Below are 11,933 nucleotides of genomic sequence, written 5' to 3' on the forward strand. Positions count from 1 at the left end.
AGTGATTTTGTTAGTACTTGTATACTTTACAGATGATCATCAACTTTTAAAAATGTTTATTACTTTCAAGGTAGAGCATGAGTGGGGGAAGGCAGAGAGAGAGAGAGGCAGGGACAGAGCATCTGAAACCGGCTCTGTGGGACAGCAGAAAGCCCAGTGTGGGTCTTTAACTCACAAACCGTGAGATCATGACCTGAGCCGAAGTCAGATACAACTGACTGCGCCATCCAGGCGCCCCAAGATGAATGTCAATTAAAAAAACTTTCATACTAAGTTTAGGAAAGAAATGGAAATATACCAGTTGTTTACTTAGTTATTCTGAATTGCTGGATTGACTGTGATTTTTGTTATGTTAAAAAAAAATTTTTAATGAGCATATATTAGTTTTATGGTAAACAAATTAACAGCAACCCTTATTTATCTGCATTTCAATTCATGTGATTAATGCCCATTAGTTTTTTTTTAAATTACAGTAAAAACCTGAAGGGAAGATGACCCCAGGTGGAGGTGATACTCTGAAAACAGAGCTAATAAAACAGCTGCATCATATACTTGTAATCAGTATGAAGTAAGGGTACCAGCCCTGCAGTGCTTGGGGCCAGGCCGCACCCCTCCCACACTTGGCTGCACTTGGTCCTTTCCCTACCCCCTTGTCCTTCTCTTACCATCTCCATCCCATGCTCTGTCCTTTGTCCCTCCCATCAACAAAGCTCCATTAGCGCGTGCTGCATACCAGACACAGTAGCAGGTCCCCAAGACCCTTCCAGACCTGTAAGGTCAGACTGTCTGTACTAACACCAGGGAGGACATCGTTGGCTTTTCCCACCCCGGTCTGTCAGGAGGCTAGACGGCACACTTCTAGAGGCTGGCTACATGATGCAGGGCATGTGAGCCTTAAGCTAGAAGAGATATTTGCAGACTTGTAAAAAAATGACACATACACTCTCTCTTCTTCTTCTTTTTTTTAAGTAGGCTTCATGCCCATCTTGGGGCCCACCGCGGGGCCCTTGGGGCCCAACGCAGGGCTTGACCTCATCACCCTGAGATCAAGACATGAGCTGAGATCAAGAGTCATATGCTTAACTGACTGAGCCTCTCCTCTCTCTCTTTTGAAAAGTAGTTACTTTTTATAAAAATATTTTATGTTAGCATGTAATGTGTTATTATTTTTAAAGGAAGGGACAGTGATTTTAAGATTTTCTCTATTTTGGTTTGTAAATATCAATAGCCGTGATCCATAGGATCAAAATCTCTTTGGGATGCTTAGTACTCTCTAGAGTATAACATGGTCCTGGGACTGGAATGCTTGAGAACTACTGTTTTATTGTACACTGAAGGGCTTGGTAGCCCAGCAATGGAAAAAAAAACCTCCGACAAAATTCCTGTTTCTCCTAGAGCGTGCATTCTGATGGGCGATAAATTCCACCTTTTTTTGGTCATATGCTTCCAAACATTCAACTCTTGGTTTACTTTCTTTATCATGCTCAGTCTTTTTGACAAAATAGGGATTTTGAATGAAATTCAGCTATAAATGTGTTTGTTTTCCCATGTTATTTCAATCCTGTTACAGAGCAGTATTGTAGAAAGATTTTTTTTTAATCACCAATATGATTAGGAATGTGGTCTTTTTCCAAGAATCTTTCTGATTAGAAGGGAAATTTATTAATATTTATTTCTGTGGCTTTCTTCCCATAGCCTGCACTTATTCTTTTAACCACCAGATGGTGCCTTTGTTCTAATAAAGCTAGAATGCTAACTCCACTGGGGATTTTCTAAACATTTTTACAGGGACGGTGCGTCGCAAAGGCACATCTTCCTTTCAAGCTAGTACAGTTCTGCTTTGTAGAATGATGTCCTTGAGAGTATAAGAAGTCATCTGTTGTGTATGTGCTCATACTGGGGTATTCTTTGGTGACCAGTAGATACCCACTGTACCTTCCTGGGTTTGTGGTCTCCCACCTCTGTCTTCTGCTACTTTTATGTTCCTGATATTTCAGCTAGGATTGTTGCTTGAGTTACTCTTCCGATCTGAAAAGAGGAATGGGCTTCTCCTTTTTCTTGGTATATAAACTCTGTCCAGTCTTATTTTTACCTCCTGCATTCTTCAGAAGAGAAGGTTGCCCTCAGAGGGGAGGTGCCCTGTGTAAGGTGCACTGTAATTGTGGGAGGGCTGGAGCCAGTGTTGAGCTCTGGCTCTGAGGATGTGCCCAGAAGTCGTGGTCAGTTACTGCTGGCCGGTGCTCTGACTGTGCCACATGGCCTCACAGTGCTGAGAAGTGGAATGCCCGACTAAAAATTAAACTGGGTGGCTGTTTCCGTAGGGGCTAAGGGCTGATGAGCTTCGGAACCTGGAAGAGGTGCAGGTCCTGCCTTCGGGGAGTCTGTGTTAGAAATTGCCAGATTTTTTTCAGTATATTAAAAACTTTTTCCTCACATCAAAAAATTTGAAGGCTGTTGTCATGGTAGTAATTGTGGAAAGTATGTACTAATTGAGAGAACAGAAAGTAACAAAATTACGGTCAATCTAGTAATGCTACCTACATGAAAAAATAGCTTGTATATGTGGTAATGTACTATTTGCTTGGCCCACGGCCAGTCCTGGGAGGGCCTGCAAATTTGTGGGTCCTTCCTGGTAACTCCATTGTTCTTAGGAGCCTGCAGTTGAAGCCGGTGATCTAGGGGAGACCAGTGTTTTGCCCTGGAATAAAGCACACAGTCTGACTCACCCAGAGGGCTGAGGTGGGTGGTGACCAGTTACAGCTGCTCTGTCCCCTCTCTCTGATGTATAATGAGAGGAAATGGGTGATAGAGAGGTGCCCGGGACTGCAAGGGAGAATTTCTAAAACACAAAGATACGGGCCTTAGTCCTGGAGCACAAAGAGCACAGAGGGACAACAGCACCTGCCATTTGGTAGATAGACACTTAATGAAAGCTGTACACCTGTAACCTGAATAAACCCCAGGGCTTCATCAGGACTGGTCTCCATGCGACCATACTTTAAGAAGCAAATTCTAGGGGCCAACAGAAGTTAAACAGGATTTACTGACATCTATCAAGGAATGTTAAAACTTATTATTTTATTTTTTTTATTTAAGAGAGAGAGGATCCTTGGGGAAGGGGCAGAGGGAGAGAGAGAATCCCCAGCAGATTCTATGCTCAGTGTGGAGCCCAGTGTGGGGCTTGATCCCGCAACTCTGGGATCACGACCTGAGCCAAAATCAAGAGTCGGTCGCTCAACCATACCAGTCCCCCGGGTGTCCTGTACCAAGGGATGTTAAGATGATAGACATTAAAGCCCATAGTGGGTTCTCCAGCTCCCCTCACTTCTTCCAGCGCTCCACACTGTGGTCCGTCCAGCTCACTCCAACCCAGCACATGTCCTCGAACACTTGGCTTTCAACTCTGGAGCTTTCCTTTTGTGCTCTTTATTCTTGTGTCCAATCTTGAAGTGCACGTCCAGATGCACTTGGGGGCGTGCTGTGCGTTACTTTGTGCAGTCTTCCTGCCATCACATGACTTGTCTCTTGATGTCATAGGCCTGCATTGTATACTTAATCATCATTTTTATTTATTTAAAAAAAAAAATTTTTTTTTTTTTTAACGTTTATTTATTTTTGAGACAGAGAGAGACAGAGCATGAACAGGGGAGGGTCAGAGAGAGGGAGACACAGAATCTGAAACAGGCTCCAGGCTCCGAGCTGTCAGCACAGAGCCCGATGCGGCGCTCGAACTCACGGACTGCGAGATCATGACCTGAGCCGAAGTCGGCCGCTCAACCGACTGAGCCACCCAGGCGCCCCACTTAATCATCATTTTTAATGCTTATTTATTTCTGAGACAGAGCATGAGCGGGGGAGGGGCAGAGAGAGAGGGAGACACAGAATCCGAAGCAGGCTCCAGGCTCAACCGACTTAATCATCAACCCCTTAATCATCGTTTAAAGTGTGTTCTTTATGGGGTGCCTGGGTGGCTCAGTCGGTTGAGCGACTGACTTCGGCTCAGGTCATGATCTCACGGTTTGTGAGTTGGAGCCCCGCGTCGGGCTCTGTGCTGACAGCTCGGAGCCTGGAGCCTGCTTCGGATTCTGTGTCTCCCTCTCTCTCTGCCCCTCCCCCGCTCATGCTCTGTCTCTGTCTCAGAAATAAATAAAAACATTTAAAAAAAATGCGTTCTTCAGAAAGTCCGGGAATATGTGTTACGTGCCAGGTACTCTGCTAGATGCTGGGTTGCAAAGATGAGTAAATCCGAGCCCATGCTGCTCAGGGGCCCCTTCCTGCTGAGATAGAGGTGCTTAGGGAGTCTCAGTGCAGCATGTGATCAGCCGGATGAACCCTGGGGGCTTTGCCCGGCTGAGTGGCAGAGTTTTATCTTGGAGGATGAAAGCTGGGGGGTGGACCAAGGCAGTGACGGAGACTCAAGGGCTCTGTTCAAGCCACCCTCAGTAGCTTGATGCGTCAGCACTTCCATATGTTTGGCAGGCTCTTTTGGTGCCTAAAAATTGTTGGGCTGGGTTAGGGGTTAGCAAACTTCCTGGAAAGGGCCAGGTGTGCAGGCCACACCTGGCTTTTAATGCATATTCTTTTTTATATTTATAACTAAAAAAATAGAGTTTTTAGTTTGTGGGAAGTACGGAAATAGGCTTGGGCTCGATTTGGCCAGTGGACCCCTGGCCTAGAGTGCCAAAGCACCTCTGTGCTGTGCTGGGAGGTGCGAGCCAGAGCCCATGCGAGGTGGGAAACACTGGGTGTTTTCAGATTGTGGTGAGGTCACAACTCTAGAAAGATAATTCTAACTGCAGAATAGATGTACTAAGTGGGAAAGGACAGAGATTGAAGGCAGAAAAATGAGTAGACCATTTTCTTTTTATTGGTGACTTTCGGGATGATGTGATTTACAGTAAGAAGGTGGTGGTGGGATCTGGTGGAAAATGTAGGAAGCACACAGCATGGTGAGTGCACGAAGAGGGGAGCTTCACTGGAGACGTGCACGGTTAGTATCCGTGATGCTTGTAATAGCTAAGCAGTCGGCTGTAGCCATGTGATACACCATTGCATGTCTTGCATATGATGTTATAGAGAGAGACCTCTATCATCAGGTTCAATGACAGAATGGATTAAAAATAAGTATATTATTTTGTTAACGTAAAAAGCTATAAGTGATACACTAAGGTGTTTACTATTGGCGGTAGGCTTAGGGGTAACTGTTACCTTTTCTTACTTGTGTTAGACACCCCCTCTGCCTGCTGTCACTGCCCTGCATTGGCTAGAGCCCCCAGTGCATTGTGCAGATCATGAAAGAATTTTGTCAGATTTTAAAAATTTTGTTATTTTATTATTTTTAAAATTTTTATTTAATTTATTTTTTGAATTTGCATCTGAGTTAGTAAGCATATAGTGCAACAGTGATTTCAGGAGTAGATTCCTTAATGTCCCTTGTCCATTTAGCCCATTCCCCCCCCCCCCCCCCCACAACCCCTCCAGTAATCCTCTGTTTGTTCTGTTTAAGAGTCTCTTACGTTTTGTCCCCCTCCCTGTTTTTATATTATTTTTGCTTCCCTTCCCTTAATGTTCATCTGTTTTGTATCTTAAAGTCCTCATGTGAGTAAAATCCTATGATGTTTGTCTTTCTCTAATTTCGCTCAGCATAATACCCTCTACTTTCATCCATGTAGTTGAGAATGGCAAGATTTCATTCTTTTTGATTGCCTTGTACTACTCCATTGTGTATGCATATCACATCTTTATCCATTCATCTGTTGATGGACATTTGGGCTCTTTCCATACTTTGGCTATTGCTGATAGTGCTGCTGTAAACATGGGGGTGCACGTGCCCCTTCGAAACAGCATACCTGTATCCCTTGGATAAATGCCTAGTAGTGCAATTGCTGGGTCGTAGGGTAGTTCTATTTTTAGTTTTTTGAGGAACCTCCAGACTGTTTTCCAGAGCGGCTGCACCAGCTTGCGTTGCCACCAACAGTGCGAAAGAGATCCTCTTTCTCCGCATCCTCGCCAACATCTGTTGTTGCCTGAGTTGTTAATGTGAGCCATTCTGACAGGTGTGAGGTGGTATCTCCTTGTGGTTTTGATGTGTATTTCCCTGATGATGAGTGATGTCGAGCATTTTTTCATGTCTGTTCGCCATCTTTGGAGAAGTGTCTATGCATGTCTTTTGCCCATTTCTTCACTGGATTATTTGTTTTTTGGGTGTTGAGTTTGATAAGTTCTTTATAGATTTTGGATGCTAACCCTTTACCTGATACGTCATTTACAAATATCTTCTCTCATTCCATCGGTTGCCTTTTAGTTTTGCTGATTGTTTCCTTCGCTGTGCAGAAGCTTTTTATTTTGATGAGGTCCCAGTGGTTCATTTTTGCTTTTGTTTCCCTTGCCTTTGGAGACGTGTTGAGTAAGAAGTTGCTGCAGCTGAGGTCAGAGAGGCTTTTGCCTGCTTCCTCCTCAAGGACTTTGATGGCTTCCTGTCTTATGTTAAGGTCTTTCATCCATTTTGAGTTTATTTTTGTGTCTGGTGTAAGCAAGTGGTCCAGGTTCATTTTTCTGCATGTTGCTGTCCAGTTTTCCCAGCACCACTTGCTGAGGAGACTGTCTTTATTCCATTGGATATTTGTTCCTGCTTTGTCAAAGATTAGTTGGCCATATGTTTCTGGGTCCATTTCTGGGTTCTCTATTCTGTTCCATCGATCTGAGTGTCTGTTGTTGTGCCAGTACCATACTGTCTTGATGATTACAGCTTTGTAATACAGCTTGAAGTCAGTGTCAGATGTGTTTTTTTTTTTTTTTTTTCATCTGTTGAGATGATCATTATGGGTTTTTTGTGTTTTGGTTTTTTTTTTTTAATCATTGTGGTTTTTGTCCTATATTCTGTTAATAATTGTTGCATTGATTTTCAGATGTTAAACCAACCTTGCATTCTTTTTTTTTGTAATTAAAAAAAAATTTTTTTTTTAATGTTTATTATTTGAGAAAGAGACAGAGAGCAAGCAGGGCAGGGGCAGAGAGAGAGGGAGACACAGAATCGAAAGCAGGCTCCAGGCTCTGAGCTGCCAGCACAGAGCCCGACGCAGGGCTCAAACCCACAGACTGCGAGATCATGACCTGAGTTGAAGTTGGCCGCCCAACCGACTGAGCCACCCAGCCGCCCCCCAACCTTGTGTTCTTGGGGTAGATCTCACATGGTCATGGATGTGTAATTATGTTTACATGTTGCTGGGTTCATTTCCTGTTTTGTTAAGGGTTATTGCATCCTTGTGAGAAGATTGGTCTGTGTTTTTAGATTGCATCCTTGTGAGAAGACTGGTCTGCGTTTTTAGGAAATCTATGGCATACTTGCTTGCTGTGTGATCTCGCTGCTATGGGGGAGCTAGGGAACTCCTCCCCTTCTCCAGCCCTTGGTCACATTCAGGGCCAAGCATCTGCCTGTATGTGTATCTGTTGGCCACTTGGGAATGCCTGTTTCACTTTTTTGCCTGTTACTTTGTTGGTGGTCTCTGTCTTTACAAAATTGATTTGGAGTTACTATTTATCTGTTCCTTCTTGGGTTAAGAGTATATTAAAGGTACTAAGCCCATACACTGCATATATTTTTTTGAATACACATACACATGTGCGAGTGAGAGAGAGGGAGAGAGAGAATCCCAAGCAGGCTCTGCAATGTCAATACAGAGCCCTAAATGAGGCTCAATCCCATGAACTATGAGATCATGACCTGAGCTGAAATAAAGAGTTGGTTGCTTAACCGACTGATCCATCCAGGACCAGCACCCCCCACCCCTTTTTTTTCCAGGCTTTTAGAGTTATTTCTTTATTTTGTCACATAAGTGCTTAAAATATTTTGGTAGTTAAATCTGTAAAGCTTTTCTTTTGTGATTCCTGGTCGTGGAGTTAGTTAGGCTTAGAATCAGGGGTTCCTCACTTCAGGGTCACCAAGGATTTCTCCTAGTGCTTGTACAGTTGTGCTGCACTATATGTTATCCCTGCACCCATTGATTCATGTTTGTGATGGCCTTTCTCCCATGGCCAGCCGGTGGCCTCAGTGACCATTTTGTTAATTATCCCCTCTTCTACTGATTTGAAATGCCCTCACCTTGTACTATGTTCTTATTTGTATATGTGACTGTTTCTAGTCTCTTTTACACATATTTAAGGAAAACTGTAAGAATTTTCATAGGCAGTGATAGATTTTCTTTCACAGAGTCATGCCATGACTAATGAATATAATTATGCTACTTGTGGAGGTTGTTGTTGCTTATGCTGTTAGAAACCTCAAGCTGATCGCCTTTTACATATATAGATGTATCAGAAGAAATAGTCCATTAAGAAAGGTCAAAACTGCACTGTTCACATTCAGCATGAAATGCCACTGTTTTTAATTAGTACTGTTTTGCCATTACAAGATTATTGTTGAGGCGCCTGCGTGGCTCAGTCGGTTAAGTGTCCAACTTCAGCTTAGGTCATGATCTCATGGTTTGTGAGTTCAAGCCCACGTCAGGGTCTATGCTGACAGCTCAGAGCCTGGAGCCTGCTTCAGATTCTGTGTCTCCCTCTCTCTCTGCCCCTCCTGCACTCATGCTGTGTCTCTCTCAAAAATAAATAAACAATAAAAAATGTTAAAAAAAAAAAGATTATTGTTCATCAGGTTGTCTTAGCAGCCATGGTCGATGATAATTAGAAGCTAGCATGGCGACTTAACAGAGAGCCCTCAGTCTGAGGGACACATGGAATTCAGTCTTTTCAGTCACAGACACACTATGGTTTCATTGTTTCTGCCACATGTGTAAGCGGCACTGTAGTACGCAGGGGTCCAACTGAAATCCTCAGAACTGTACTCATCCTTAAGCTCCAGGATTTTGCTAAAATTTTGTAGTATCTATATTGCACATCTTACAAATTCTTTGTCCAAAAATTATTTGTCTTCTGTCTGACTTAATATATTATGGATATGAAACAGCACAAAGTACTTCTGCTTACATTCCTCCATTATTGGTGGCAGTAAAAATGTTGACTTTTCCTCCAGAAATTCAGGATCGTCCACTACCCCCAGTATTTCCTAATTTCCAAGTTGTAGCCCCAGTGTCCCTGGGAAGCCTCTGTGTCACCCCTCAAGATTCAGCCTCGAAGCAAGTGGATCCACTGTGTTGGAGGCACTCATTCTGTTTTTCCCTATAAGATTTGGACCAACCAGATCTGACTTTCGTCCTGACCCCATGACCACTAAGGCATGTGGATAGTGAGACATTTTGCTCATCCAAGTTTGGGGCATGAGAGTGAGCCCTGGGATTGGTGTGTGTTTATGCTAACCCCTGTTTTAATGCTGCAGGAAGCTGTTGAAACAGTAAAAATCATTTTCCTTTACAGTAGTCACTGGGCTTGGCATTTATTAAATGCTTTAAAATCTTTGTTTTAATTTTTTTTTTTAATTAGAGAGAGAGAGAGAGAGAAGGAGAGCGGAGGAGGGGCAGAAAAAGAGGGGGACAGAGGATCTGAAGTGGGCTCTGCGTTGACAGCAGACAGCCTGATGTGGGGCTTGAACTCACAAACCGTGAGATCATGACCTGAGCTGAAATTGGACGCTTAACCGACTGAGCCACCCAGAAGCCCTCAAATACTTTAAAATCTTAAAAAGTTAAAAATTTCAAGTGAACTGGTTTTTCCTAATACCAGCTTTTTTTGTGTTTTGTGAGGAAATAATGGTTTATTTTGTTCTTGATTGAAAATTTGTGTCTAAGGAGTCATGATATTTTTCTCTATTTAGAAATTTGCTTTTATCCATTTCTAGTTAGTCTGTGGTGGCAGATGTCTTCCTACCACCCAGTTTTAGCTCCCTGGGGGGCTTTGCCGGTCACGGGCTGTGCTCCTTAATAACTAGGTGGCACGCAAGGGAAACTTCAGGGCCTCAATTTGCGTCAGTGGAGAAAGAGATGGAACCAGGTAGCAGAAATCAACTTCAATGAGCTTCAACAAAAGAAGGGGATGCTGGGTGCCTGGGTGGCTTAGTTGGTCAAGTGTCCAATTTGATTTCAGCCCAGGTCATGATCTCATGATTTGTGGGTTCGAGCCCCCATTGGGCTCTGTGCTGACAGTGTGGAGCCTGCTTAGGATTCTCTCTCTCTCTCTCTCTCTCTCTCTCTCTCTCTCCTCTCTCTCTCTCTCTGTCCCCCTCCCCTGTTTGTGCGCTCTCTCTCTCTCTCTCAAAAATAAATAAAAGCATTACAAAAATTTAAAAAAGGGGGGGTGCATTGCCTCACATAACCAGGAACTTGGAGGGGAGGTTAGGGTGTCCTTGTGCTGAGAACCCTGCAAGCCACCTTTATGGGGATGCTCCGTTGAGGTCTCCAGATCCCATGGCTGGAGGGGGAGTTGTAGTCCAAAGGATGGCTACCCTACATGGTTGATCCCCACCCCCCCCCCCCCCCACTAGTGCACTGGCAGTTTAATTTAGTTCATGGTGCTAACAGAAGTAACAGTCACCGTAAAGGCAGACCCTCTCCTCACCCTCACCTCTGAGTTCTTGTTTTCCCGTGCTGTTTTTCTTCTCTCAGTTTTACCACTTGATACAGTTCTAGTGATGAGCATAAACACCGGAATCATGCTTCCTTCCCATAGGGCCCCTCTTGATGTGGACTAGTGAGCTCATTGTTGACAGGCATTCCTATTGCACAGACTTTATTTATTTACTTATTTGTTTTGAGAGAGAGAGAGAAGGTGCAAGTGAGCGAGGGGCGGCGAAGGGGGTGGGAAAGAGAGAATCCCATGAGGGGCAGAGAGAGAGAGAGAGAAGGAGAGAGAGAGAAGCAGAGCTTTCCTGGAGCAAGACTTGAACTCACGAACTGTGAGATCATGACCTGAGCCGAAGTCAGATGTTTAACTGACTGAGCCACCCAGGCGCCCCTTAGAGACTTTATTAAAGGGAGGTCAGGAAAGCTGCTACTGTGGGCCACGAGTGGGAACATAGAACATTCTGCAATAATTTGAATCGTTGTCAAAATAGCATGTATGGAGAAGAGACGGTCCCTATAGGAAGAGCCTGATGTTCCTTTCACGTGCAGGTACAGTAAGGCCATATAGCTGTGCGCGAGCATGCATGTGGAGCTCCAGGGTAGAAGGGATGTTGTGGCTAATGGCACACTACATAGGTGACTTGTTGGTAGTGTGACCTATTCTGTTAGAGTTTGGACTTCAGAAAAACAGTTGTTTGTGTAAATCAGAGTTGTGTAGTGCTTGGTGGCATTACCATAGCTGCTGGTAGGAGAGTTAGCTGGCTTGGAAAACAGCGGAGGTTCGTGTGCCTTTGTGCTTCTGTCACTTAGGGTGTTAGGAATCAACTCGGTAGCTCCTTAATTGGTCTACAAACAGTAACATTCAGTGATGTGAGCCTTGAGGTTGGCTGGCAGGAAGGGCTTCTGATCACTTCAGTGCTTCATGTCTTCTCTGACTTGGCTCTGTTGGCAGCTCCTTAGGTGTGTAGACCCCGCCTGCTCAGACCTGTTCTGTGTCTGGGACAGACAGGGCCACGCAGCCAGGCCTCACATTGCTGGTTTCTTGGTAAAGTGGGGTTGGGCCAGGGGAAAGGTTCCTTTCTCTTACAGTTGAGATTGAACCCTAGATTTACCACAAACAGACATGAGAAGGATAGGGAGTTGTTTTCCAAAATGTTTTTAGTGTTTGAGTCTTAAGAAGGAAAAAAACACCCCCTCTGTTTAAGAGCCCCGCTGAGACATTTAGCACATCATTTGTGTAAGGGAAAGTATAGCTTTAATTTCTAGCTCTGTCCCTTTTCTTTTCTTTTCTTTTCTTTTCTTTTCTTTTCTTTTCTTTCGTCCTTTCTTTTACGGCATTCTTGGAGAAATTTATGGGGAACTACATGCAAAGGAGTGTATTAAGTGAAGGTGTTCACTTCAAGGCTGTTTATGATGCTG

The 11,933-nt window shown here is 44.0% G+C and overlaps 1 protein-coding gene across 5 annotated transcripts in view; it reads left to right on the forward strand.

The window, feature by feature from the left end:
- EHMT1 (euchromatic histone lysine methyltransferase 1) overlaps positions 1 to 11,933 on the forward strand; it is a 153,111-nt gene that overhangs the window by 37,107 nt on the left and 104,071 nt on the right. The gene's annotated exons all lie outside the window — the stretch shown is intronic.

The sequence above is a fragment of the Panthera onca genome, chromosome D4 (assembly GCF_046562875.1).
Source record: "Panthera onca isolate mPanOnc1 chromosome D4, mPanOnc1 haplotype 2, whole genome shotgun sequence".
In the NCBI taxonomy this organism is placed as follows: domain Eukaryota; kingdom Metazoa; phylum Chordata; class Mammalia; order Carnivora; family Felidae; genus Panthera; species Panthera onca.